Source organism: Geotrypetes seraphini, chromosome 15 (assembly GCF_902459505.1).
Source record: "Geotrypetes seraphini chromosome 15, aGeoSer1.1, whole genome shotgun sequence".
In the NCBI taxonomy this organism is placed as follows: Eukaryota; Metazoa; Chordata; class Amphibia; order Gymnophiona; family Dermophiidae; genus Geotrypetes; species Geotrypetes seraphini.
The window spans coordinates 32,819,347-32,846,925 of record NC_047098.1 but is presented as its reverse complement, the minus strand read 5'-3'; the positions used below and the strand labels follow the sequence as shown (position 1 = coordinate 32,846,925).

Sequence of the window (27,579 nt, the reverse complement as noted above, 5' to 3'; positions counted from 1 at the left end):
ACTACATCTACTAGAACTTCTCAGATTTACAATCAGTTATCTCATTTATGAGTACTCAAATTCTAGTGTTCATTGGAGCACTTCTGGACACAACTCAAGCTCGTGCCTTTCTGCCACAACAGAGGCTTCACACTCTGCTTCATATCTGCTACAAGGTCCCCTCTCTTCAGCACATCACAGCATGCCAAATGATGTCTCCTAGGTCACATGGCATCTACAGTTCATATGACTCCATTTGCCCATCTATATCTGAGACTCTCAGTGAGCACACTTGACCCAGTGGTTTCAAGCCTCCGGAGCACTATCCCAACAATTGTGAGTGACCATCCTTCAGTGGTGGTTATTGCCAGCCAGTCTTTCCAGAGGTCTTCTCTTCCACATCAAAAAATATTAACTTCCAACTGCTCTTCAAATGAACTTCCATGCACAGTTGGAGAGCTCGCCTTTACAGCCTCCACACTCAAGGCAGCTGGACCCCCTCATGAGAAAACTCTCCATATCAATCTCCTTGAAATTCGAGCAATTCGCAGTGCTCTATGCATATTCCAGGATCATCTCCTCAATCAAGTAGTACTCATTCATACAGACGATCAAATAACCAAGTACTACATGAACAAACAAGGGGCTACTGGGTCTCACCGGCTCTGCCAAGAAGCAATCCAGATATGGTCTTGGGTGATTCCTCACAACATTTTCCTGAAAGAAGTCTACCTAGCAGGAAAACAGAATATATTAAGACAACATTCTACCATGGTAGGGTGGTTCTTTGTACTCATCCCAAATTCCTCCTGAAAGTTGTCTCGGAATTTCATCTCATGTCGTTTGTAGTTATACAAGTCTTCTTTCCAAAACCACATTCTCATTCTGGTGAAACGGCACTTCACTCATTAGACTGTAAACGTTTCACCAGAATGAGAATGTGGTTTTGGAAAGAAGACTTGTATAACTACAAACGACATGAGATGAAATTCCGAGACAACTTTCAGGAGGAATTTGGGATGAGTACAAAGAACCACCCTACCATGGTAGAATGTTGTCTTAATATATTCTGTTTTCCTGCTAGGACCACCAGCTAGTCAGATTTTCAGGATAGTCCTAATTAATATGCATGGGGCAGATTTGCATGCCTGTCACCTCCATTATATGCAAATCTCTCTCTTGAATATTCATTAGGGCTATCCCGAAAACCTGACTAGCTGGTGGTTCTCCAGGACAGGGTTGTGAACCACTGCTCTAGCTTATTTCTTAGATCATACCAAACCTCCCAGGACTTCTACTCAACTATTCCTGTCATTTGATCCAAACAGACTGGGAACTCCTTTTACAAAAAGAACCACCTCAACATGGATAGTTGATTGCATCCCCTTTTGCTCTGCTTGGGCTGGCCTGGTGCTGGAAGGTCGTTTCAAGGCACATAAAATTAGAGCAATGGTGACTTCAGTAGCCCATCTACGTTCCACTCCTATTGAGAACATCTGTAAAGCAGCCACCTGGTCCTCAATTCATACATTCACACCCCACTACTGTTTGGAGAGTTATTCCAGATGGTATAGTTGATTTGGCCATGTGATTCTATAACATTCTCTGTTTAAATGCCAACTTCCGTCCAACCCTGGTCATAAGAGCTATGGAGTCCCACATGTGAGAATATACTGCCTACTTGTCGTGGGATAAAGCACAGTTACTTGCAACAGGTGTTATCCGATGATAGCAGACAGATATTCTCACAACCCCCCCACCTCCCCTAGTTGGCATCTTAGCTTTTTTTTTTTTACTGAACTGATAGTCCCGCGAGCCAAACTCAGGTGGGAAGGCACTGGCGCATGTGTTGTATAGGCACTCTCAAGACTTTGAACACTTTTTAAATGACAGTACACTGTAATACTATCCAAACCATAATGCTGTCTGTACGGGGCTCCATGGATAATGTTGCCCACATGTGAGAATATCTGCCTGCTGTCCTCGGATAACACCTGTTTACAGGTAAGTAACTGTGCTTCTCCTTACCTTCTCAGCTACTATTTTTGAGAACCAAAGCGGCCTTATTTTCCTTACAAAATAATTTGTTGCCCTTACAATAGCTCCTTTCAGTTTTGCCCACTGCTTTCCTACTTCTTCCAGATATTCCCATCCAGACAATTCCTTGAAGTAATCTTTCATCTGAACAAAGTTAGTTTTGGTTTTTTTAGAGTCTAGAACAGTGGTTCCTAACCCTGTCCTGGAGGATCACCAGGCCAATTGGATTTTCAGGATAGCCATAGTAACATAGTAACATAGTAGATGGCGGCAGATAAAGACCCGAATGGTCCATCCAGTCTGCCCAACCTGATTCAATTTAAATTTTTTAATTTTTTCTTCTTAGCTATTTCTGGGCGAGAATCCAAAGCTTTACCCGGTACTGTGCTTGGGTTCCAACTGCCGAAATCTCTGTTAAGACTTACTCCAGCCCATCTACACCCTCCCAGCCATTGAAGCCCTCCCCTGCCCATCCTCCTCCAAACGGCCATACACAGACAAACACCGTACAAGTCTGCCCAGTAACTGGCCTAGTTCAATCTTTAATATTATTTTCTGATTCTAAATCTTCTGTGTTCATCCCACGCTTCTTTGAACTCAGTCACAGTTTTACTCTCCACCACCTCTCTTGGGAGCGCATTCCAGGCATCCACCACCCTCTCCGTAAAGTAGAATTTCCTAACATTGCCCCTGAATCTACCACCCCTCAACCTCAAATTATGTCCTCTGGTTTTACCATTTTCCTTTCTCTGGAAAAGATTTTGTTCTACGTTAATACCCTTTAAGTATTTGAACGTCTGAATCATATCTCCCCTGTCTCTCCTTTCCTCTAGGGTATACATATTCAGGGCTTCCAGTCTCTCCTCATACGTCTTCTGGCGCAAGCCTCCTATCATTTTCGTCACCCTCCTCTGGACCGCCTCAAGTCTTCTTACATCTTTCGCCAGATACGGTCTCCAAAACTGAACACAATACTCCAAGTGGGGCCTCACCAATGACCTGTACAGGGGCATCAACACCTTCTTCCTTCTACTGACTACGCCTCTCTTTATACAGCCCAGAATCCTTCTGGCAGCAGCCACTGCCTTGTCACACTGTTTTTTTCGCCTTTAGATCTTCGGACACTATCACCCCAAAGTCCCTCTCCCCGTCCGTGCATATCAGCTTCTCTCCTCCCAGCATATACGGTTCCTTCCTATTATTAATCCCCAAATGCATTACTCTGCATTTCTTTGCATTGAATTTTAGTTGCCAGGCATTAGACCATTCCTCTAACTTTTGCAGATCCTTTTTCATATTTTCCACTCCCTCTTCGGTGTCTACTCTGTTACAAATCTTGGTATCATCTGCAAAAAGGCACACTTTTCCTTCTAACCCTTCAGCAATGTCACTTACATACATATTGAACAGGATTGGCCCCAGCACCGAACCCTGAGGGACTCCACTAGTCACCTTTCCTTCCTTCGAGCGACTTCCATTAACCACCACCCTCTGGCGTCTGTCCGACAGCCAGTTTCTGACCCAGTTCACCACTTTGGGTCCTAACTTCAGCCCTTCAAGTTTGTTCAACAGCCTCCTATGAGGAACTGTATCAAAGGCTTTGCTGAAATCCAAGTAAATTACATCTAGCATATGTCCTCGATCCAGCTCTCTGGTCACCCAATCAAAAAATTCAATCAGGTTCGTTTGGCACGATTTACCTTTTGTAAAGCCATGTTGCCTCGGATCCTGTAACCCATTAGATTCAAGGAATATGCATGGAGCAGGTTTGCATGCCTGTCACTTCCATTATATGCAAATCTCTCTCATGCATATTAATTAGGGCTAACCTGAAAACCTGATGACCCTGGTTGGGAACCACTGGTCTAGAACATTTAGGTAAAACTCTTTTTTTTTTTTTTTTTTTTTTCTTTTTATGGGTAGTTCTCAGATCCCTCTGTAATGTTTTTCCCTTTCTATGTACTTTCTTGATAACTTGTTGTTCTATATTTTTTTCTTAACCTCAAGTATGTCTAGGTGTGTATGTATCATTTAAAGGTCCTAAATGTATATTTTATACTGCAAATCATTTAGAAATTTGTTTATATAAGCATTTTATCAAATTTTAAATAAAACTTGAAAACTTGATTTTACCTTATAGAGTATACTCGAATATAAAATGAGATTTGGGGGCCAAAAAATGGACCAAAATGTGGGTCTCATCTTATATTTGGGTCAGCGCCTATCCACCCCTCCTCCTGGACTTGTTGCAGGCCTCCCTCCGCCAGGCCTGCTACTTGACCTGGTGTGCCAGGACAGGAGGGATCCCTCCTGTCCTGTCCCAGCCAACTGACAATCTTTTTACCTCCCCCCCACGTACCTTTTTGAATCCCTGGTGGTCTAGTGGTATACCAGGCAGGAGCGAACTTTCCGCACTCCTGCCCTATGCTGAGCCTCTCTGAATAGCTGCTGTGAGTTCTTGTGGTCAAGTGGTGTACTGGGCAGGAGTGAGCTTTTTGCGCTCCTGCCCTGTGCTGAGCCGCTCGTTGAATGCCTGATACCAGTTCTCGCTGGACTCTTGAGAACTAGCAGCAGCCATTCAGGGAGCAACACAGGGCTAGGCAGGAGCGCAGAAAGCTCGTTCATGCCGGGTACACCACTGGACCACCAGAGATGCAAAAAGGTATGCAGGGGGAGGTGGGAGAGAGATTTAAAAAAATTAGAGTCTGTTGGGACAGGAGATGGGCAGGCTCGGTGGTGACCTGCAGGACATCAGGAGAGAGGGAGACAGGGCAGGGAGGGGAAGAGGGTGCAGAGCTTGGCAGGGAATGAGGGGGGTTGGGTGCAGATCCTGGTAGGGCACAAGAATATTAACTCCCCAGCTTATATTTGAGTCAACCTTTTTTCCTCCTTTTTTTTTGGGGGGGAAGGGTACCTCGACTTGTATTCGGATCATCTTATATTCGAGTATACACAGTACTTTTGAATGAGTTCTCTCTACACCTGTCTTAATATTAAACCACACCATGTGGTGATCACTGGATGCCAGATGATCATCCATTGTAACATCAGAAACACTTCCCTATTTGTAAGCACTAAGTGCAGTGTGGCCCCATCACATGTGAGTTCCATTACCAACTGCTGGAACAGTGCTCCTTGTAGAGAATCCAGGATCTCTCTACTTCTAAACGACCCCACAATATGAATACCCTAATCAAAATCTAACATGTTAAAAATCATCTATTAGTAATGCTTCCCCTTTCACAGCTATATTCTGAATGTTTACTATTAAATCTCTGTCCACTTCTGTCTGTGAAAGAGGCCTGTATATCATTCCAATGCAAATACATTTTCCATTTCCTCTTTCCAGATTGACCCACAATGCTACTTCCTTGCCCTGCAGATCTTGCAATTGTGTGACTTAATAAATATCACAATTCCTTCTCCTTTTCTTCCTACCCTGTCTTTCCTGAACAGATTATAGCCTGGTATAACTATATCCCAGTCAAAGTTTTCCTGAGTGGAAAAGGTTTCATTGGCTTCTCATCTAGATATAGCCAGATTTTTGAAGGGAGCACTCAAGCTGCATCCTGTAAGACAATCTTGTCCTTCATGAAATCTTAACATTGTTTTGCAGGGTCTCGGCAAACCTTCATATAAAGAGATTATGTACTTACCCTAGTAAGCTCTTTTCCAGTAGATAGGTGAGACATTCTAGATCAGTGGTTCCCAACCCTTTCCTGGAGGACCACTAGGCCAATTGGGTTTTCAGACTAGCCCTAATGAATATGCATGAGATAAATTTGCATATAGTGGAAGTGACAGGTATGCAAATCTGCTCCATGCATATTCATTAGGGCTATCCTGAAAACCCGATTGGCCTGGTGGTCTTCCAGGACAGGGTTGGGAAGTACTGTTCTAGATAAGTGGGTGGTGTCCCAATGGCTGCTTGCCGTATGCAGAAGGAATCCAGTCCAGATTTTTTCTGTGACACTGCTCTACTTCAGTGTGCTCTCTAGTTCCACCTACAGTTAGTACCCTAGCACCAAGAACCACCTAACATGAAAACATTAACTGTAAACAGGTAACAAATGCATCCAAGGAGCTCAGAAACAACCCCTGCATAAAACAGTAACGTATTACAGATTCTTCCCAGCCCAAGGGCTGACTGGTATCCAAGAATCAACTTGGAGATGTATAAACTGACAGTAGGCAAACGCAGGAAGGACAGAATGTCTCACCTATCTACTGGAAAAGAGCTTGCCAGGGTAAGTACATAATCTCTTTTTCCAGTATAATAGGTGAGACATTCTAGACAAGTGGGACGTATCAAAGCAGTCCCCAAATGCTAGGCCAGGTTAACTGCGTCAGCCTGTAAAACCGAGGACCCAAAGACAGAGTCCCGTCTCACCATCACATCCACTCTGTAATACTTGGCAAATGTGTGCAAAGAGAACCATGTTGCTGCCATGCAGATCTCCTTAGGGGAGACCGCACTAGCTTCAGCCCACGAAGAAGCCATAGTTCTAGAAGAATGCATCTTAATAGATACAGGAGACTGTCCAGGACAGAATATGGGCTGATGAAATGGTCCTACGGATCCATCTGGATATCATGGCCTTGGAAGCAGGAGCGCCCCACTTGACAGAACAAATCAGCACAAACAGATGATCCAAGAGACGAAACTCGTTAGTGACCTCCAGATAGCAAAGGAGCACTCTGCGTACATCCAGCTTCCTCAAAATGCAATCCTATTTCCTAGAACCCATAGGCTGAAAAACAAGCTTTCCTGATCAACATGGAAAGCCAAAATCACCTTCGGCAGGAAAGAAGGAACTGTGCACAAGGAAAGACCAGACACAGGGAATTGGAAGAACAGCTCTCTACAAAGAGCTTAAAGTTCTGGGGGACATCTCGCTGATGTAGCAGTGACCAGAAAGACATTCTTTGAGAGTTAAGGCCAAGAGGGAAGCATCCCAAATTGGCTCAAAGGGAGCTGTGGTAATGCCAGACAGCACCAGGTTGAGGTCCCATGAAGGGAATGTTGGTGTAATCGGCAGTTTAATGCAAAGAGCCCCTTTCAGAAATCTGGCAGTGGCAAGTTTAGTTGCCAAAGACTTAAGGACGGTACCAAGCTCTGAAACAAAAGAACCCCCCAATTACAAAATCTTCTTTAACTGCCCTAAATTCTACTATCTCAGACTTCAACATTTCCCACCCCAACTCCATTATCCTTGGAGACTTTAATATACACTTTAACCTCCCTAATCACCATAATACAGCTGAATTCCTGACTAATTTCTGATCTATCTTTAACTCCATTATTCTCCATGCCCACCCATTCTGCCGAACATACTATTGACATGATCTTTAGTCCAACTACCATTAGCCATCTCTTTCAAAATTTTCAAACTCATCCTCTCCCCTGGTCTGATCACATTCTTATTAACTATCAATTAAACTCCCTCACTCAATCAATCTCTTATCAACAGAACTCCTATACTACCAGAAATACCAATAAAATTACACACTCTGCTATTCAGAATTCTTTCAAATTGGAATTACAAGATTTCATTAACCTCACAATAGAAGAACAATTCTCCCTCTGGAACACTTCAACAAATTCCCTAATGGACTTTCTTGCCCCCCCCCCCCCCCCAGAAAGATTTTCAAAACTGGAACCAAAAAAGAAACCATGGTAAAATGACAAACTCATCCTCCTCCATCGACAACTTCGTTTCATTGAGCATAAATGGCGCAAAACTCGATCAAATAATTCTCTTCTCTTATTTAAGGAAAAGGCTACTCACTACAAAACTGTTATACAACAAGCTAAGAAAGAATACTATTCAAAATTCATTACTACAGCTCATAACTCCTCAGCTCTTTTCAGTATAGTTCAATCACTATCTCCTTACTCCAATAAAAAACCTCCACCTCTATCCATACAACCACCAGCTTCTGAACTTGCATTCTTTTTCGACAAGAAAATTAAGGACATCAGATCTCACTTCAGACCACCTACTCGTGCATCACTTCAAAATGCCTCCGATAATACCACCCATTTAGCACTTCCAACTTCAAGCCCCCATCTCTAGCTAACCTTCTCAAAATCTTTCAATCCATAAACACACCTAACAATTCAACAGAGAGTATTCCCCCTTTGATTCTCAAAAAATTATTTTCTTTTTTTGGACTATTTCTCCTGGAAATGGTAACTAAAAGTCTTTCCAATAGTCTTGTCCCTAAAGCTTGGAAATCGGCTCTTGTTTTCCCAAAATTAAAAAATCAGAACTTAGATTCAACCATGCCAGCAAATTTCCGTCCTATCGCCGATCTTCCTCTTCTTTCCAAACTGACAGAGAAAATCGTCCATAACCAACTTGCCGAATTCATCGACAAAACTCATGCCCTACATCCACATCAAACTGGCTTCCGTTCTTCTTATTCCACTGAATCATCATTGCTAGGTCTTATTTCAACTATATATTATTTTCTTGACCACCAAAAATCTGTTCTTCTTATTTCTCTAGACCTGTCCGCAGCTTTCGATACAGTAGACCACCCTCTCCTCATCGACTGACTCAAAGACTGCGGTCTTACAGGTTCAGCTCTTTTATGGTTTATCTCATACTTTACTGAACGTAGTTTCAAAGTTCACTCGAAGGAGGAAACGGTTTCTCTCTGCCCATAGCTCAAACTTACGGCATCCCTCAAGGTTCCATACTGTCTCCCTTGCTATTTAACATCTTCATGTCGCCTCTCCTCACTCTAGCCCAGTCAATCGGCTTCACAATCTTCGCTTACGCGGATGAGATTCAATTACTTCACTCTGTCGATACATCAAATATCTCGGAAATACAAGAAATCAATAATAAATTAGACAAAATAAGTGACTGGCTTCATGTAAATAAACTTTCTCGTAACTTCAATAAATCATGTGGCCTACTTTTTCCAACTAAAAAGAATGAAACGATAATAGGAAAGATCTTCATCAAATCTCACCCCATAGAAACAAAAATAAAACTACTCGGGGTAATCATCGATACAGATTTAACATTTCATGATCAAATCAGTGCAGTGGTAAAAACCTGCTTTTATAAGCTTAGGCTTTTATGTTCCCTAACTTCTATTCTTGACACTGAAGCAATCACAACCCTTGTTCACTCTCTAGTTATTTCTCATCTTGACCTATTGTAATTCCCTCTATAACGGTCTTCCTCAAAAAGAATTACGACGTCTACAGCTTATTCAACATACGGCAATAAAACTTATCTATAAGTTAGGGAAATATGATCATGTCACCCCTCTTCTGAAAGAAGCTCACTGGTTACCCATTACACATCACATTACCTACAAAACTGTTATGTTAGTCTTCAAAATCAAACATTCCCATCAACCTTCTTTTCTTGATAAGCTCTCACCCCTTTTCGCTCTTCACGCTCTCTTGGATCAGCTGATCAGAACTTACTTTCTATTCCTTCCATAAAGGAATTTTTCTATACCAGGAAATCTAATTTCTCAGTAGTTGCTCCAACTTTATGGAATGCTCTGCCATCTCAACTCCTCCACGAAAAATGAATCGATAAATTCAAGACAAATTTAAAAAACATTCTTATTTCAAGATGCATTCTACTGCTCTTGATCCTTCTCATCTTCATTTTAGCCAACCGCTTTCAAGAAGCGATCCCATCCCCAATGTTTTATCCCCTTCCCTTCCATTTCCTTTCACCTTTTTTTTTTTAGTTTTTAACCACTAATGTAACTTTACCCCCTCCCTTCTTTTCTGTGTCATTACTCTCCAGTTCGTCTTGTCAATGTCCTCAATGTACACTTCCCTTCCTCTCTTTAAACTTATTCCCTACTAGTATTTTTATTCTTTTAATATTTTATTGTAAATCGGCTAGATTCCCGAAGATGGTCGGTATATTAAAAATTAATAAACTTGAAACCCAGCCACTTGGACTCAAAGGGAAGCCACAGTGAGACCTTTGACTAGACCAGCCGGAAGGAAGGTGAGAACCACCAAAATCAGAACGGAATAGCTCCATCCATTCCTGGTCATACCAATGCTGGAAAATCTTCAGTGCCTTAGTGTAGGCAGACACAGTAGTCGACTTCTAGACTTGAGAAGCGTGGCAATAACTACCTCCGAATAGCCTTTGCATGCTAACGCCACACACTCAAGAGCCATGCTGTAAGAGCAAAGCAACCCGGGTCCTCCATGGAGACCAGATCCTGAGTAAGCTGATCCGAAGAGGCCCAGAACCAAAGGCCGAAACCCCTGCGAAGACACAGCAGGTCTGTGTACCACGACCCATGAGGCCAGTCTGGAGCCATCAGAACGACAATGGACAGATGGGTCGCTATCCACCGAATGGCTTGGCCTATCATGGGCCAAGGAGGAAAAACATACAGGAGAATCCCCTGAGATCTTCTCTTTGAGGAGGTGATAAACATGATAGAAACTTATTTGCAATTAAATGATAATGGGGAGACTAGTGATGGGATATTGTGGAATGCCTTGAAAGCAGCAGTTAGGAGCATTCTAGTTAAATGGGGGGGGGGGCATATAAAAAATGGGCAAGAGGGGAGTACTTTCTATGTCTGCGGGAACAACTTTTACATTTAGAGCTTCAGCATAATGCCACAGTGGACCCCCAGGGTGGAGTGCACATTGCAGCAGATTAGGTTAGAACTTCATGCATCCCACCTTGGGGAAGTTGATTTTTTACAAGCAAGGTTGAATTTGGTAACAAATCGGGGTCTATGCTATCATGTTACTTAAAAGTTACAAAGGTACATGCCACCATAAAGCAGATTTGAAATTCTAAAGGGGGGATGAGAGATATGGACAAGGGTATTCAAGAGAGTTTTCTGCAATTCTATTCAAAGTTATACCAGCAGGAGTTAGGAGTTACTCCCTCTGAGGTTGATTTTTTTTTTAACCAGTTACAACTACCAAGTCTGTCTCAATTGGAAAGAGATAAGTTAAATGAGCCTATATCAACTTGTGAAGTAGAAAGGGGTCCTTAAAACATTGAAATCTGGTAAATCACTGGGTTTAGATGGTGATTCTATAAACTTTTTAGAGATAATTGTGACCTGCTAAGTAGAGTAGCTAATGGGGTGCAAGAGAGAGGATTTTTTTCCCTTGTCAAAGGGGTAGGCTGTAATTAGTGCTGCTGAAACCAAGCACAGACCTTTAAGTTTTGGAGTCTATAGACCCATATCACTTTTAAATACAGATGCAAAAATTATAGATAAGATATTGAGTTTGCGCTTGGCTAAGGTGTTACCGCCACTTACACATGTTAATCAGTCTGGGTTTATTGCAAAGAGAGGAGTGGGTGTCAGTGTATGCCAGACACTACACCTGTTAAGAGAGTTCAAGTGCTCTCAGTTTAAGATTTCCTTGTTAACTATCAATGCTGAAAAAGCATTCAACAGAGTAAGCTGGCTGAATCTTTGGGCTATTATGCAAAAGATGGGCTTAGATGGGTATTTTGGATCCTGGGTTCAGGCCTTTTATAGATCTCAAGGCATGTCTCAGCATTAATGGTGCCTATACTAGTTTTTTCCCCATTGAACGAGGTACACAACAGAGATGTCCACTGCCACACCTGCTTTTTTGCAATCTATATTGAGCTATTAGCTATTTATATCAGAACTCACCTGGTTCTCAGGAGGATACGAGTGGGAGGTATGGAGTACAGGATTGCCCTTTTTGCAGATGACATTCTGTTGTATTTGAGAGACCCCTGCTTTCCCTGCCACTTGATATTTAGGTTATATGGTAGATTGGCAGGGTTTAAAGTTAATATTGATAAGTGTGAATTTATGGGTATCACTTTATCAGAGGGAGAAGAGCAACATTTACAGTGCAGTTTTTCTTTTCACTTATTACCTCCTCAAAGAGAAGGTTCGTTACTTGGGAATCCAACTTTCAAGAAACCTCAATCACTTACCGTATATGAAGCACATTATATTAGACTTATAAATAGGATATAACTAGATTTATAGCAGTGGAAAGGATTATGGCCATCTTGGTGGGGCAGAATAGTGGTTATAAAAATGAATGTCTTATCCCGATTATTATTCTTGTTTCAGACCCTCCCAGTCCACATCCCCAGTGGGGGGTGATCCAGGGGTCTCACATAATTTTTCAGGTTTATTTAGGTGTGAAGTCCTGAGATTATCCAAAAAAATTTTGTAGGGAACAGGGAGGGAAGGCAGTCCCTAATCTGTTTTAGTATTATCAGGCGATACAGCTATGTTTATTGTTAGATTAGACAATTGCAGAGACAATCTAATCTAGTATTTGTGCGTCACGCATACCTGTGCAGGCTCAAGGCGACTTACAGTGTAATGAGAAAAAGGATACATATGACATGGAGGGGAATTGGGGAAAGAAGGGGAGAATAGATAGGAAATAGAGAGAAGCCTGGTCATATCAAGAGAATACTGAGTGTTCATGTGGAGAATTCAGTTATCAAACAGAAGGGTCTTCAGTTTCTTCCAAAATGAGGTGTGGTTGTGTTCCGTTCTGATTGTCTCTGCGAGGTTATTCCAGGTTTTGACTCCTAGGAAGGTGAGCATGGAGTGGAATATACACCGATATTTGAGGTTTTTTGTTGAGGGGAGGTTTAGTTGTATCTTATTAAAAGACAAAGCCTGGTGTACAATTAGAACAGTACTATGGTGGGGCTGATCCCTTAAAATATTGGTTATGGGTATCTTATACCTTATGAAGTAGATTAAAGGGGATAGGCTAACCCATTTGTGAGACATTTGATGCAGGTCTGGGGGCTTTTACAGAGGAAATGGGACAGGGAAGGGATGACCTCTAGGCTGGCCTCTATTAGAGGGGAACCTAGTTTTCAGTAGGGAGGGAAAGAGGAGCCTTTGAATGGTGAGAAGGGGATAATTACATTTTGGGACCTTATGCAGGGCACCGTTATAATACCCTTTTACATTTTATAAAAACACATACAGTATAATTTACCGATTAAGGGATTTTTTTTTGGTCCATATGCAGTTGAGACATTTTATTACATTGCAATGCTGGGTTGTTGAGTTTCTAGCTCGGGGGAACTTTTGAAAAAGTTATAGTTACTGTTATTGAGGCCAAGTTATTGAGGAAGGTTCTGAGACCTATTTCTGTCCTACATAAATACTTGAGAGGGCAGGAGGTGTTGGAGTGTCCTTATCAAAAACAATGGGAGGATGATTTGAAATTGAGTTTGTGAAGAGAGAGTAGGGGGAATTATTTGTGCTGATGTGCAAAGGGCATCTCCATGTATACTGATTCAAGAAAATACCTATAAGATATTTGGTGGTATCTCACTCCCACTAGATTGTTCAAAAAGTGAACAATCAGACCTTAATTTTTCTTGCGTAAACAAATAAAGCTAGGGAGGCGTGGTTTGGTGCACATATGTAGGTGACCCTAATGCGCATGCTTGAATTTTTTCCTGCCTACAGAAGCTGTCAGTCGCCAGCAGACCACCGATGATTGAGGAAGTATAAGTGAGCACCGTCCTATTTTCATTTTAGACAAAATGACAGAAAAAGTTGAACAACACTACTGCATTAAATTTTGTGTAAAGCTTGGCGATTCCCAAGTGGAAAAGATCCACAAGATTCAACTGGCCTTCGGGGATGAAGCAATGGGAACCACACAGATAAATGAGTGGTACAACCACTTCAGAGATGGCCACATATCAGTGGAGAGTGAAGCACGTTCTGGTAGGCAACATCCAGAAATGAGATCGTCATTGACCAAGTGAGGACCCTAATGATGCAGGATCGTCAAATCATGATCAGAGACCTTGCAGACAAGGCGAGCATCAGCATTGGATTCGTTCATTCCATTTTGACTGAGGATTTGGGCTTCAGGAGAATTTCAGCGAAGTTCATGCCAAAGCTGCTAACGATCGAGCAGGAGCAACTCCGTTTGGAGATTGCAAAGGACATGCTGGAGACGGTGAACAGTGATCCCAACTTCCTCAGCACAGTGATCACTGGCAATGAGTCCTGGGTTTATGGGTACGACCCAGAAACCAAGTTGATGTCATCACAATGGAAGCATTCAACATCCTCAAGTCCAAAAAAAGCAAGGCAGGTCCGCAGCAATGTCAAAGTCATGCTGACCGTCTTCTTTGACTCCATGGTTCATCACGAGTACGCACCACACGGAACAACCATCACCTAGGGGTACTACCAAGAGGTTCTGCGTCACCTTCGTAATGCTATGAGATGCAAACGGCCGGACCTGTGGGCAGTGGGCAATTGGCAGCTCCATCACGATAACGCACCTTCACATTTGATATGGAGTTTCCTGGCCAGACACAGTACACCTGTGATTCCTCAGGCTTCCTACTCTCCCAACATGACTCCGTGTGACTTCTGGCTTTTCCTCAAGCTGAAAATGCTCCTGAAAGGGACCAGATTTCAGTCACGAGAAGACATGCAGAATACGATGGACCAGTTGCGAGCAATCTCAAAAGAGGCGTTCCAGCATAGCTTCCAACAGTGGCAGAACTGTTGGAAGAAGTGTGTGGCAGCCCAAGGGGACTACTTTGAAGGAGATTAGTATAAGATTGTTGTATCTGAATACAAGTGTTTTTTTATGAATAAGGGTCTGATACTTTTTGAACAGCCCTCGTACATGTTATGTATAAGAATGTATCTGACAGATGCTGGCGATGTAATATTAATCCTGTTACATCCCTTCTGGATTCCATACGCTAGATGTTCAATCCCAACCCGCAATCTGGGAGTTGCAGAAATCCACAAACTTTTCTGAGCACTTGCTCCACCCCCTTAATCTGAGAGCTAGCAAACATATCCAGTTACAGTTTCTACAAGCAATCCATGCAGAAGTCTTTGCAGATGCTATGCGAATTCCTTTTTTCCGAATGGCAACAGAGTACACAGTGATAGCTGCTCTTTCTCCAGGATCTTTCTGTTTTGGATCTGACAGTCATGACTCTTTGATCACCGTTGTCTCGGCACAGCGTTTTTTGGGGCTTCAGGCTCTTTCGTACAGGGCGTCCTTTATCCATTTTCTCTGTACTGTACCTTCCTTTCTACCAAAAGTGGTTTCTGCCTTCCATGTCAAACAGGAAGTTCGTTCGTTTGCTTTTCCTTCCACATGCTGGGAGCAAAAGGATCGGATATTGTGCAAGTTGGCTGAAAGGGGGGAGGACTAATGTTTTCTGGCTGTCTGATCGCCTATTTATCCTGACTGCTGCACCTCACCATGGTCGGCCCGTGGCCAAGGCTTCGATCGCTCGTTGAATTCAAGTGACCATTTCCACGACTTCTGTCGCCCGTGGCAAGTAGCTGCTGATTTCACTTAACACCCACTCAACTAGAAGTGTGGCTGCATTGTAGGTGGAGTCTCGCACAATTCATTCTGATGAACTTTGCAGGGCAGCTACTTAATTCTCTCTTTATACTTTTACTCAGTTTTTACCAAGTGGATGTGGCAGCTAATTTTGATGCCTATTTTTAGGACCTTGGTGTTGAGGACAGGCTCTTCTGTCCCTCCCTAGATGTTGTCCTTGCTTTGGTACATCACCTAGCATATGTAAACTGGAAGGGATGTAACAGAATGGAAGATTAGATTTATACCTTTGATAATATTCTTTCTGTTAGTCCCTGTAGGATTCCATACAACCTGCTCTCTCTGTGTACACTCAGTTGTTTGGAGTAGCCTGCTTCTTTCTACCTTGATGATTCTTCTTACAGGCTTGAATGCTATCCAGTCAATTGACAGATCCTGTGAGGAGTTTTCTGTGAGTATGCATTACCAAAGGCCTTTCTTGGGGTGCTTGTTGCACACAGCAGGTTATTTCTATATTGTTCCTCAATGTTTCTGAGTTGCCTTTGTGCCTGTTTATCGCTTGTTAATATTTTGCAGAGCAAACCACTTCAAGAATTACTTATGTTGCTGGGGATCCTCCCCCATACTCCCTTGTCATGGGTTTGTCCAGGTATGTTGCTTGGCTTTGGGACTTAACTGGATATATTTGCTAGCTCTCAGGTTAAGGGGGTGCAGCATGTACTCAGAAAAGTTTGTAGATTTCTATAACTCCTGGATTGTGGGTTGAGATTGAACACCTAGTGTATGGAATCCTATAGGGACTAACAGAAGATTATTGAAGGTATAAACCTAATTTTCCATAAGGGAACCTTCCTACATATTTGGTGGGAATGTACTACAATGCAAGCATTCTGGGGGAGGGTGGTATTACAGTTGTCAACATGGTTGGAGGAGAAGGTTATGGATTCACCCCAAATTTGTTTGTTGGAGATAATTAATGAAAAATGTTCTTATTGGTAATGTAAGTTGTTATTCTTAGGCCTGGCAGCTGCTTAATGTTTAATAGTATTGAACTGGAAGAAAGCTGGGACACCTATAGAAAGTGCTTGGAAGGAAAGATTTCAAATACAGTAAAACCTTGGATTGCAAGTAACTTAGTTTGCAAGTGTTTTGCAAGACAAGCAAAACGTTTTATTAAATTTTAACTTGATATACAAGCAATGTCTTGCAATACAAGTACATACAGTATGCATGCATTACAACTGAGCCGATGGTTCTTTTCTCTGAGTGACTGTTCTAAACAAGTAAAGTCTTGCAATACGAGTACATACAATATACACGTGTCATATCATCACAATTGAGCCAATAATTCTCCTCTCTCTGACGCTGCAGGAGTGTAGTGATTGTTGTAAATGAGCGAGGTCTTGCAATACAAGTACGTATAATATTTTGTATTAAAGTTTTTGGGTTGTGGAATGAATCGTCTGAGTTTCCATTATTTCCTAAGGGGAGATTCGCTTTGATATACGAGTGCTTTGGATTACAAGCATGCTTCTGGAACGAATTATGCTCACAAACCAAGGTTTTACTGTATCAATTCAAATGGAATGTCTGATAGACAAAAGGAGAAGACTACACGACACATCAGAGAGACTGGACTGTACTGTTTCATAAATTGCATTGTTAATTTTAAGAGTTAGGCGTCAGAAAGTGGGTGGGGGTTTGGGGGGCATTTGCTTGGGTAGAGAGCCTGAAGAACTAATGGTGCTTTCCATGAGTATGGAGTAGTTTATAACAAACAGGGGATAAGGGAAGATAGAAACTAAGGCGAAGTCATTTAGATCACAGTTCTTCAACTGCCGGTCCGTGGACCGGTGCCGCAAAAAAATCTTGCCGGTCTGTGAAGTATTCGGGTCCCCACCGCAGCAAAAGGTGCTGGCGTCAGCTGACATGCAACTTCCTGTTGCCGTTGCTATGCTGGCACTCCTACCACTGACTCCTGCCGCGTATGTCTCCTGCTCCAGCCTTTGTCTCCGCACCCCCAGACAAGCAGCGGCAGCTCTGTGTGCTTTTAACTTCGGCACAAGGCTGCCCCTAAGAAATATTTTAGCCGTGGTTACATGAGATAGCCTCGGGGCCTTTGCTAGTCTGGCCCACTTTGATGATGCGATGTGGGCCGGCCTACCAAAGGCCCCGAGACTGCCTCATGAAACCGCGGCTAAAATACTACTTAGGGGCAGCTGTGTGCCGAAGTTAAAAGCACACAGAGCTGCCACTAGCCTACATAGAGGAAACATTTGCTGGAGAGGGAAGAAGGGAAGGGAGAAGGGGTACTCCTGGACAAGGGTGGGGAAGGGGATACTGCTGACAGGGGAGAAGGGGAAGGGAAGAGATTTACTGTTGGATAAGGGGAAGAAGAAAGGGAGAAGGTACTGCTGAACAGGGGAGGAGGAACATTGGAAGGAAACAGCTGGCAGGGAGATTAGAGGAGGGGAAGGAGTCAGGATGGAACGGAGAGATCAGATGAGGGAAAGGGGAGAAACAGGAATGACAAAGTAGAGAGAGATTGATGCTGGGAAGGGGGGTTAGATGAGAAATAAGGAAAGAGGGACAAAGATGCTAGATTTGGTGTAGGAGAGAGAAAGAATGCAGATACCATATGGGAGGGGGAGAGGGTAGACAGTGGATGGAAGGGGCAGATGCTGGATTGAAGAGACAGAGGGCAGACGCTGGATGGAAGAGAGTGAAAAGACAATGAAAGCAGAAACCAGAGATGACAAAAGGTAGAAAAAAATAACTTTATTTCTATCTTGTGATTTAAATATATCAGATTTAAAATATGTATCCTGCTAGAGCTGATGTTAGACATAACTGGGGAGTGCAAAGCCCAGGTAGTGCATCTTTAGCTTCCAGCTGGCTTAGAGCTCTCTCTGACCAGGAGGCAGTTGCCCTAGTTGCACTCCCCCTAACACCATTCCTGCCATGTGTGACTGCGGTATTCTGTTAGCATGATATTTGTGTAGCATTCTGTAATAATTTGGCTTATTCAGTTTTCTTGATAGTAGAGGGGATATATGTGAACGGGAGGGGAGACAGGGGTTTTGTTCATCCTTGCCCTGTATTATTTATATTTATAAAATGACAATTGTACAGAATATTGTTTCTTTTTATACTTTAATAAAATATGTTCAATATAAAATCATAACTATTTGAGGCTTGTGCGGATGGGATCAGATGGTTAATGGGACTGAGCTCATGGGAACGGGGCGGCAATGGGGTTTTAAAAAATTTCAGTCTTATTAGTTTGCCAGTCCATGAAATAATTATTTTATTTCCGCCGGTCCATAGGTGTAAAAAGGTTGAAGAACACTGATTTAGATGGTTATAATTGCCTGTATGGGGGATGTTTTTTAGCTATGGTGGGGGGCTTCCCTTTCTTACTTTGGTTATTGTAACTAGGGTTATATCCAGATGGGATTTTCCTGCTATATGTTATACTGTGATGTTTTTCTGTATGTCAATAAACAGTTACTGATACAAAAAAAGAAAAGATTGAGATAAGAAACTAATCTTGCCGTTTTGTGTTTGTGGTGTTTTTAGTCACCTTTTCCCAGAGATGGTCACATTTTAGGTCTGATTTACAAGGGTTTTTTACCCATTCTTTGTCTATGGGGGAGGAAGGAAGCTTAAATCCATTTTATTGAATTTTCAGCTTGCTGCTTCAGCACTGTAAGCATGGCTCAGTGGAATAAAGTAGAAGAATTAACTAAAGGCATCTCAATCACCTGTACAAAAATGTATGTAATTAGCTAATGAAAGCTAGTACATTAACCAATAGTAATTTAACTATTTGATATAGGTAAGGGTATAACTCAAGCCTCGATGAGTATCATAATACACAGCTGCAGATGAAAATAAGTTCACTAAATAAAAAGCTAGCTTTATAAGGTCACAGTTTTAACTCTTTCCTGGAAAGTTAAGTAATCTTGTATTTGTTGAATTTTTACTAGTAACTGATTCCACGTGAAATGATCAGTGCATCTAAAAGCACAATTTGCAAGAAGACCTGTCATACCGTTTTAAAGGGTGGTGTGACAAATAAGGCCTAAGATAACATCAGTGAATTCTGCTAGTTTGATACAGAGTTGTGTCCCTCTATAGCAGTGGTCTCAAACTCACGGCTCGGGGGCCACATGTGGTCCGCCAGGTACTATTTTGAGGCCTTCGGTATTATAAAGAATGATTCTTTATGGAAAACTTGTTCCTTAAGTGTCCGGCGGTTGCTGTAACTTCATGCAAGCGCTTTCCTGCGTCTGTACGCGATTGTGAAGTGGAGTGGAGAGGACAATCGTGTGCAGATGCAGGAAAGCGCTTTCATGAGGTTACAGCTGTGAGGCGGGCAACGTTCCAGAACTTTTGTCTCTTGCAGTTGATACTTTGATAGTTTTTCACTTTCTGCATGTTGCACTGCTTTCAGCTGTTTATAGCTGAAATTATGAGAAGCAATTAAGAAAAGATTTATAAACTATAATGAGTTTTACCTCATGCAAAGTTGTCATTTCTTTAATAAGATATTAACAATTTTTTTCTGCGGCCCTCCAAGTACCTACAAATCCAAAATGTGGCCCTGGAAAGGGTTTGAGTTTGAGACAGCTGCTTTATAGCCCTAATATAGAGCGCATGGGCTTTAGATTGGTGAGGCCTTGGTGATGGGGGTTATATGGTTCCCATCTTTTCCTAATCTTTTGAGCTTCCCTGCAACAAAATGTAGCCTATTTTAATTTGACTGACTGATTTTACTTTATTTTCCTATTAAAGAAATAAAGGTTCTTTGCATTGCTTCTTCTGTCTTTTTAAATCTGGAAAAACCACACACACACACACATGGAGTTCAACAGTTTTTGAAGGTAGCAGGAAAGTCTGGGGAGGAATCCTACTGTGAAGGGGAGTGTGGCTATGCAATGCCGTCCCACAGTAGCTTGATGCTGGTTATCCGGCACTGTTGTATATGTGCAAGCCATCAACTCAGCACTACTGACTTCTCCTTATGTCCACAGTGTGATGGGGAGCATTCTTGAGCTATAGTAGGGAATTCCTAGAGGGTGAGTCAGTGCCTGCTCACTTCCTGACCACAAGGTCCAAGGAAGGTGTACCGATTTTGGCCTGAACAGTGGCTATTTTGATGCTATTTACTGTTGCAGGGCAGACTTGAGCAGAGGATATTCTTAGGAGGGAGAAATGCCTTTGGTCTCCTTCCCAAATCACCCTGGTCTTGTGTGACCAGAAGAGACTAAGTAAATGCAGGCCATACCAGATAGCTTTAGATTTGTCCTCAGGGACAGACAGTTCTCGCCAGAGCACCCTTAGCCCTCTCCTCTATAGGAGCCACAGACCGTGGCATCCCAGGAAGCATGACCCTCTATGCCAAACAGTCACATTGTGCCAATGGGGAAGCTAAGTTGCCCTGGGCAGTTGTTCTGCCAGTCCCTCCTTGCTTCCCTGAGGGCCATTCTTCTGCAGTGGGACCTCAGTTTAGTACTCATGCCTAGTAGGCCTTCCATTCAAAATCCTGAAGAGGGCTACCTCAAAGAACCTTACTATGAAAACGATGTTTCTTATGACTATTGCTTCTGCCAGAAGGGTTCCTGAGCTCCAAGCTTTATTGTTCTGAGACTCTTACTTGTCTCTTTAGTGGATGAAATGTCCTTTCAGAATGTATCTTGGTTCTGCCAAAGGTGTTTTTTGTCTATTTCATGTTAATGAAGTGATTATGCTTAAAGCATTTTCAGGCCCAAGCCAGTTGGAGAGATCCAGGAAGCTGCATAGGTTGGATGACTGGAGGGGGTGCTTCTCTGCTACTTGGAAGAAAGCAACTCTTTTTCAAATCATCTTTGTTCTTTTTCATAGGCTGTGTAGTTGTCTTGTGGCCTCCAAATTTTCTATAACATGCAGGATCAGAGCTGCTACTAACATGGCTTACATCATTCTTAGCAAAGCTTTCCCTAAGTGCCTGAAGGTCCATGTGCAGGTGACTTCCTGGGTAGAGGTTGGACAGTTGCTCCTAAGTACATTTGCAGGGCAGCCCTCTGATTGTTCCTGCACTCTTTTTGAAGCATTACAAACTCGGTATCCTCACAGAAATAATTCTGCTTGTGGGAGAGTAGTAATCAGGGGGCCAAGTCTTCTAATCAGTAGGTTATTGCTTGGGTACATCCTGTTTGCCAGGACGTCTAGGAGAATGAAAAGGATGGTGACATTTTAATTCATAACTATTTTATTTTTTTTAATAATTTTATGTATAGAAAATTAAATAATCAAGAAAATTCTTGTACAGAAAAGCACAACCCATACATAATATATTACAATACAATTAATCAAATCAAAGATAAATGAAACATTATGAGTTTAAGCTAAAGTCCACTATGTAGGAGAGGGTGGATCAGAAAATTACATTAAAAAAATTATTTTAATACCAATAATCAAAGGAATTGTAACAAAAGTTCAGTGAAGTCCTTCTAATTAAGTCTCATATAGTACCTTCAACAACAGGAGACAAAGGAGGAGCAGGAATCAGACTTCTTTGATGCCAAAAAATTGGTTAGATGTAAAGGATCAAAAAAAAAATACAGATTTGTACTTCACAATACATTTACAAGGATTTTTTTAAAATACAATAATCATAACTAATTCTTTTAACAAAATAAATTTTTTCTCTCTTGAGACATCAGGAAAAGCGTTTATTTTTAAATAAAAAAACTTCTTATCACGATGACCAAAAAACATTCTCAACAACCACTCTTATCAGAGATTAAAGCAAAAGTTACCACCATTGTTATGGGTGTTACATTTCCTTGATCCAAATATATTAGAAACTAGCTGATAACCCGGCGTTGCCCGGATATTTATTTATCCCAAAATGTCCAACCCCCTACATGTCCCACCCCCCCTATGTCCCACATGTCCCACCCCCCACGTTACCCCCTCCCCCCCCCACATGTCCCATATGCCCCACCCCCATGTCCCAACCCCCTACCCTCCACATGTCCCAAAGGAATGTCCCTCTCTATGGGGCTGAACTTAGACTTAAACGGCATCGGGAGTGTCGGTATTCATCTCTGCGAGCCCGAAAACTATGGGTTGGACATTAATATCTGTCGCTTTTGGTAATTTTAACATATCACCCCCTTCCCACCCCCACAGTATTTTACCCCATCCCACCTGCACAATATTTTTCCCCAGATAGTAAGTCATATGTGTACCAAGTTTGGTTGAAATCTCTCCATGCGTTTCAGAGTTATGCTGAGTATTCATGTGTGAGCCCGAAAACACTATGGGGTAGATACTAAAATCTGTCATTTTCAATCATTTTTACATATCCCCCCCTTCCCACCCCCACAGTGTTTGTCCTCAGATAGTAAGTAATGTGTATGTCAAGTTTGGTTGAAATCTGTCCATGCATTGAAGAGTTATGCTGGAACATACATACATACACACACACACACATATATTCAAATTATAATGTGAAATATTTGACAAAATGAATACAATACAACTAACGCAAAACTTGATTATAAACAACAATTTTAGTTTCACCTCCAGGAGCAAGAACATATAAATTCTTGGGTGAACCCACCCTTGAGCAAGCAACATAGAGTTGTGGGCCGCGAGACCCCCAGAACATATCACCCCAGGTAGTGAGGGATCTGCATACCAAGTTTCGTTCAAATCGGTCAAGCCGTTTGTGAATTACTGTGAGAATGGCAGCTTTTTACATTTTTTCCATTGACATGAATGGGTGAAATCTGATTTTCAGTTTGTAGCTCCGCCCACGTGTGCAGGTGGGCCGCGAGACCCCCAAAACATATCACCCCAGGTAGTGAGGGTTCTGCATACCAAGTTTCGTCCAAATTGGTCACAGTGAGAATGGCAGCTTTTTACATTTTTTCCATTGACATGAATGGGTGAAATCTGATTTTCTGTTTGTAGCTCCGCCCACGTGTGCAGGAGGGCTGCGAGACCCCCAGAACATATCGCCCCAGGTAGTGAGGGATCTGCATATCAAGTTTCGTTCAAATCGGTCAAGCCGTTTGTGAATTACTGTGAGAATGGCAGTTTTTTACATTTTTTCCATTGACATGAATGGGTGAAATCTGATTTTCTGTTTGTAGCTCCGCCCACGTGTGCAGGAGGGCCGCGAGACCCCCAGAACATATCGCCCCAGGTAGTGAGGGATCTGCATATCAAGTTTCGTTCAAATCGGTCAAGCCGTTTGTGAATTACTGTGAGAATGGCAGCTTTTTACATTTTTTCCATTGACATGAATGGGTGAAATCTGATTTTCTGTTTGTAGCTCCGCCCATGTGTGCAGGTGGGCCGCGAGACCCCAAGAACATATCACCCCAGGTAGTGAGGGATCTGCATACCAAGTTTCGTTCAAATTGGTCAAGACGTTTTTGATTTACTGTGAGAATGGCAGCTTTTTACATTTTTTCCATTGACATGAATGGATGAAATGTGATTTTCTGTTTGTAGCTCCGCCCACGTGTGCAGGAGGGCCGCGAGACCCCCCCAGAACATATCACCCCAGGTAGTGAGGGATCAGCATACCAAGTTTCGTTCAAATCGGTCAAGCCGTTTTTGAATTACTGTGAGAATGGCAGCTTTTTACATTTTTTCCATTGACATGAATGGGTGAAATCTGATGTTCTGTTTGTAGCTCCGCCCACGTGTGCAGGTGGGCCGCGAGACCCCCAGAACATATCACCCCAGGTAGTTGGAATTACTGTGAGAATGGCAGTTTTTTACATTTTTTCCATTGACATGAATGGGTGAAATCTGATTTTCTGTTTGTAGCTCCGCCCATGTGTGCAGGTGGGCTGCGAGACCCCCAGAACATATCACCCCAGGTAGTGAGGGATCAGCATACCAAGTTTAGTTCAAATCGGTCCCACAGCTTTTTACATTTTTCCCATTGACTTGAATGGGTGAAATCTGAAGTTCTGTTTGTAGCTCCGCCCACGTGTGCAGTTGGGCCGCGATACCCCCAGAACATATCACCCCAGGTAGTGAGGGATCGGCATACCAAGTTTCGTTCAAATCAGGCAAGCCGTTTTTGCGTTGGCAGCTCTTTACATTTTTTCCATTGACATGAATGGGTGAAATCCGATTATCTGTTTGTAGCTCCGCCCACGTGTGCAGGTGGGCCGCGAGACCCCCAGAACATATCATCCCGGGTAGTGAGGGATCTGCATACCAAGTTTCGTTCAAATCGGTCAAGCCGTTTTTGCGTGATCGCGGCACATACATACATACATCCGATTTTATATATATATAGATTAGAGAATGACACGGGGAAAAATTCTGTCCCCATCACTGCCCCGTCTCTGGACCACCATCCTCTTTACCGCCCCATCCCCGTCTCTGCCGTCCCCTTCACGTCCCCGTCTCTGCCATCCCCTTCACCGCCCCGTCACTGTCCCGACTGCTGTCCCTTTCACCGCTCCGTCCCCATCTTCAGCGTCTTCTCTCCATCCCCCAGAACCCTTCACGCGGTCAAGCAGTGCCCTCCCATGCATTTCCCTCCCTCCCTCCTTCACCTTCTCTTGTGGCGAAATTGGCAATTTGTATAAGGCTATGCGCTGTATTACAGCCAGAGCCTTGAAGTCGCGTCGGGTTGCCTGCTAGAAAAGTCTCCTCTGATGCAACCGGAAACAGGAAGTTGCGTCAGAGGAGACTTCCAGCAGGCAACGCGACACAACTTCAAGGCTCTGGCTGTAATACAGCACATTGCCTTATAGAAATCGCCAGTTTCAACAAGAGAAGGTAAGGGAAAAGGAGGGAGGGAGGGGAGATGCTTGGCCGGCCGGCTGGTGGGAGAGAAGGGGCTGCCGGATTAATCACTCGTTCACCGCGCGTGCTAACCATTCACTGCTCCATGGGGCGGTGAATGGCCTTGTCCCCGATCTCGCGGTGACCTTTTTTTTGGTCACCGTTTTGGCTAGCTGCGGGTAACAACCACCGTGTCATTCTCTATTAGAAATATCCCGATTATTCATTTCAACTAAAGCAGGGGTCCTCAAACTACAGCCCATAGGCTGGATTCGGCCCTCCTGTGTCATTTACCCGGCCCCTGCTCGAGAGTTTACTACTCATGTTCCTAACTATTGCTAACTTGCTCCATTGTGGCTTTCTCACTATAGTGCTCTAGTTCTCATTGCTCTTCACTGCGCACCGCCAGTAACTCCCTCATGTGAGCTGAATGGCCAGACACTTAATGCTGATGTCATGCTTTCATGCCGCGTGACCCATCTGCTGAGTGCGTGGGCTGGTGTGCACAGCCCTGCTGCCACTGGAAGGGTTTCTTGGAAGTTTGGTACGACTGGCGAGAAACTTGGCATCAGTGAGTTGCCGGATATTTGGGAAACTTTTGGCATCAGTGAGTTGCCGGATATTTGGGAAACTTTGTTGCAGGGGCTTGGTAGTACTTCACTGAACGTTCCAAATTTCAATATGCTGTTTCGGCTCTTTTTGTGAATTCTAAACCTCATTGTTCTTTCATGTTTGTTTGTTTTTTGAACTAGTCGCTCTTCTCAGCACCCTTTTGAGTAGTAAGTAGTGTGTCCTTCATGTACGGCGACCAGTCCTGGACGTAGTATTCCAGGTGAGGGCATACCATGGCCAGGTACAGCGGCATGATAACCTTCTCCGATCTGTTCGTGATCCCCTTCTTAATCATTCCTAGCATTCTGTTCGCACTTTTTACCACCGCCGCGCATTGCGCGAACGTCTTCATTGACTTGTCAACCAGTACTCCCAAGTTTCTTTCCTTGGGGGGGTCTCTCCAAGTACTGCACCCGACATCCTGTTTTTATGTATAAGATTTTTGTTACTGACATGCATCACCTTACACTTATCCATGTTAAATCTCATTTGCCATATCGCAACCCATTTCTCAAGCGTGTTTGTCATGTTGCAGGTCTTCACAGTCCTCCTGCGTTTTCAAGACTCTAAATAACTTCGTATCGTCTGCAAATTTAATCACCTCACTCATTGTACCAATTTCCAGGTCATTTATAAATACAGTGGTACCTTGGATTACGAGCATAATCCGTTCCAGGAGCATGCTCGTTTATCAAAGCGAGTTTCCCCATAGAAAATAATGGAAACTCGCTTTGATACGTTCCCCCCCCTGATAACCGGCATCGCTACCCCCCCCCCCGCTCCAACCGGCAATCCCCCCCCCGAACAACTTAAACTTACACCCCCCCCTCTCGTCTAGCGCAGGCACAGATCTGCACATGCTCAAGGACTTCTAATTTTCCCTCTCGCCGAGATTCTCGGAAGGTCTTCTAGGCACACAGTCTCTGCCTGCGCTAGACGGGGGGGGGGGGTAAGTTTAAGTTGTTAGGGCGGGGGGTCGGTTCACGCGGGGGGGGGGCGGTTGGAGCGAGGGAGCCTTTTGTGAGCGGGGGGAGCGATGCCGGTTATTGGGGGGGTGCTTGCAAATCGAGTCAACACTCGGTTTGCGAGTCAAAAGTTTGCTGAGTGTTTTGCTCGTCTTGCAAAACACTCGCAAACCGAGGTTTGACTGTATGTTGAAGAGCACGGGTCCAAGCATCAAACCCTGCGGCACTCCACTCGTGACACTTTTCCAGTCCGAGTATTGTCCATTTACCCCACTCTGTTTCCTATCCACGTGAGTATTTCACCTCGATTCCATGGCTCACAATTTTTCAAAGTAGTCGTTCATGCGGAACCTTGTCGAACGCCTTCTGAAAATCCAGATATATAACGTCGACCAGGTCACCCTTGTCTATCTGCCTGTTTACTCACTCGAAAAAGTGCTCCAAGTTCCTCAAGCAAGATCTTCCTTTGCTGAAGCCATGCTGGTTGTTCCTCATCAGATTGTGTCCGTCAAGGTGTTCAATGATGCTGTCCTTTATCAGCGCCTCTACCATCTCTCCTAGTACCGAGGCCAGGTCTATAGTTTCCCGGATCTCCCCTTGAACCTTTCTTGAAGATAGCGTAACATTCACCACTTTCCAGTCTTCCGGAATTCTTCCTGATTTGATCGACAGATTGGCTATTAGTTGAAGCAGTTCAGCTATAGTCCCTTTCAGTTCCTTGATTACCCTCAGATGGATGCCATCTGGTCCCGGGGATTTATCGTTTTTAAGCCTATCAATCTGCCTGCATACCTCTTCTAGACTGACCGTCAACCTTGTCAGTTTCCCATCTTCGTTTCCTGCGTATAG

At 43.3% G+C, this 27,579-nt stretch overlaps 1 protein-coding gene across 5 annotated transcripts in view; it reads left to right on the top strand.

Moving 5' to 3' along the window:
• The window catches only part of PHF12 (PHD finger protein 12), a 169,103-nt gene that overhangs the window by 46,480 nt on the left and 95,044 nt on the right, over positions 1-27,579 (top strand). The gene's annotated exons all lie outside the window — the stretch shown is intronic.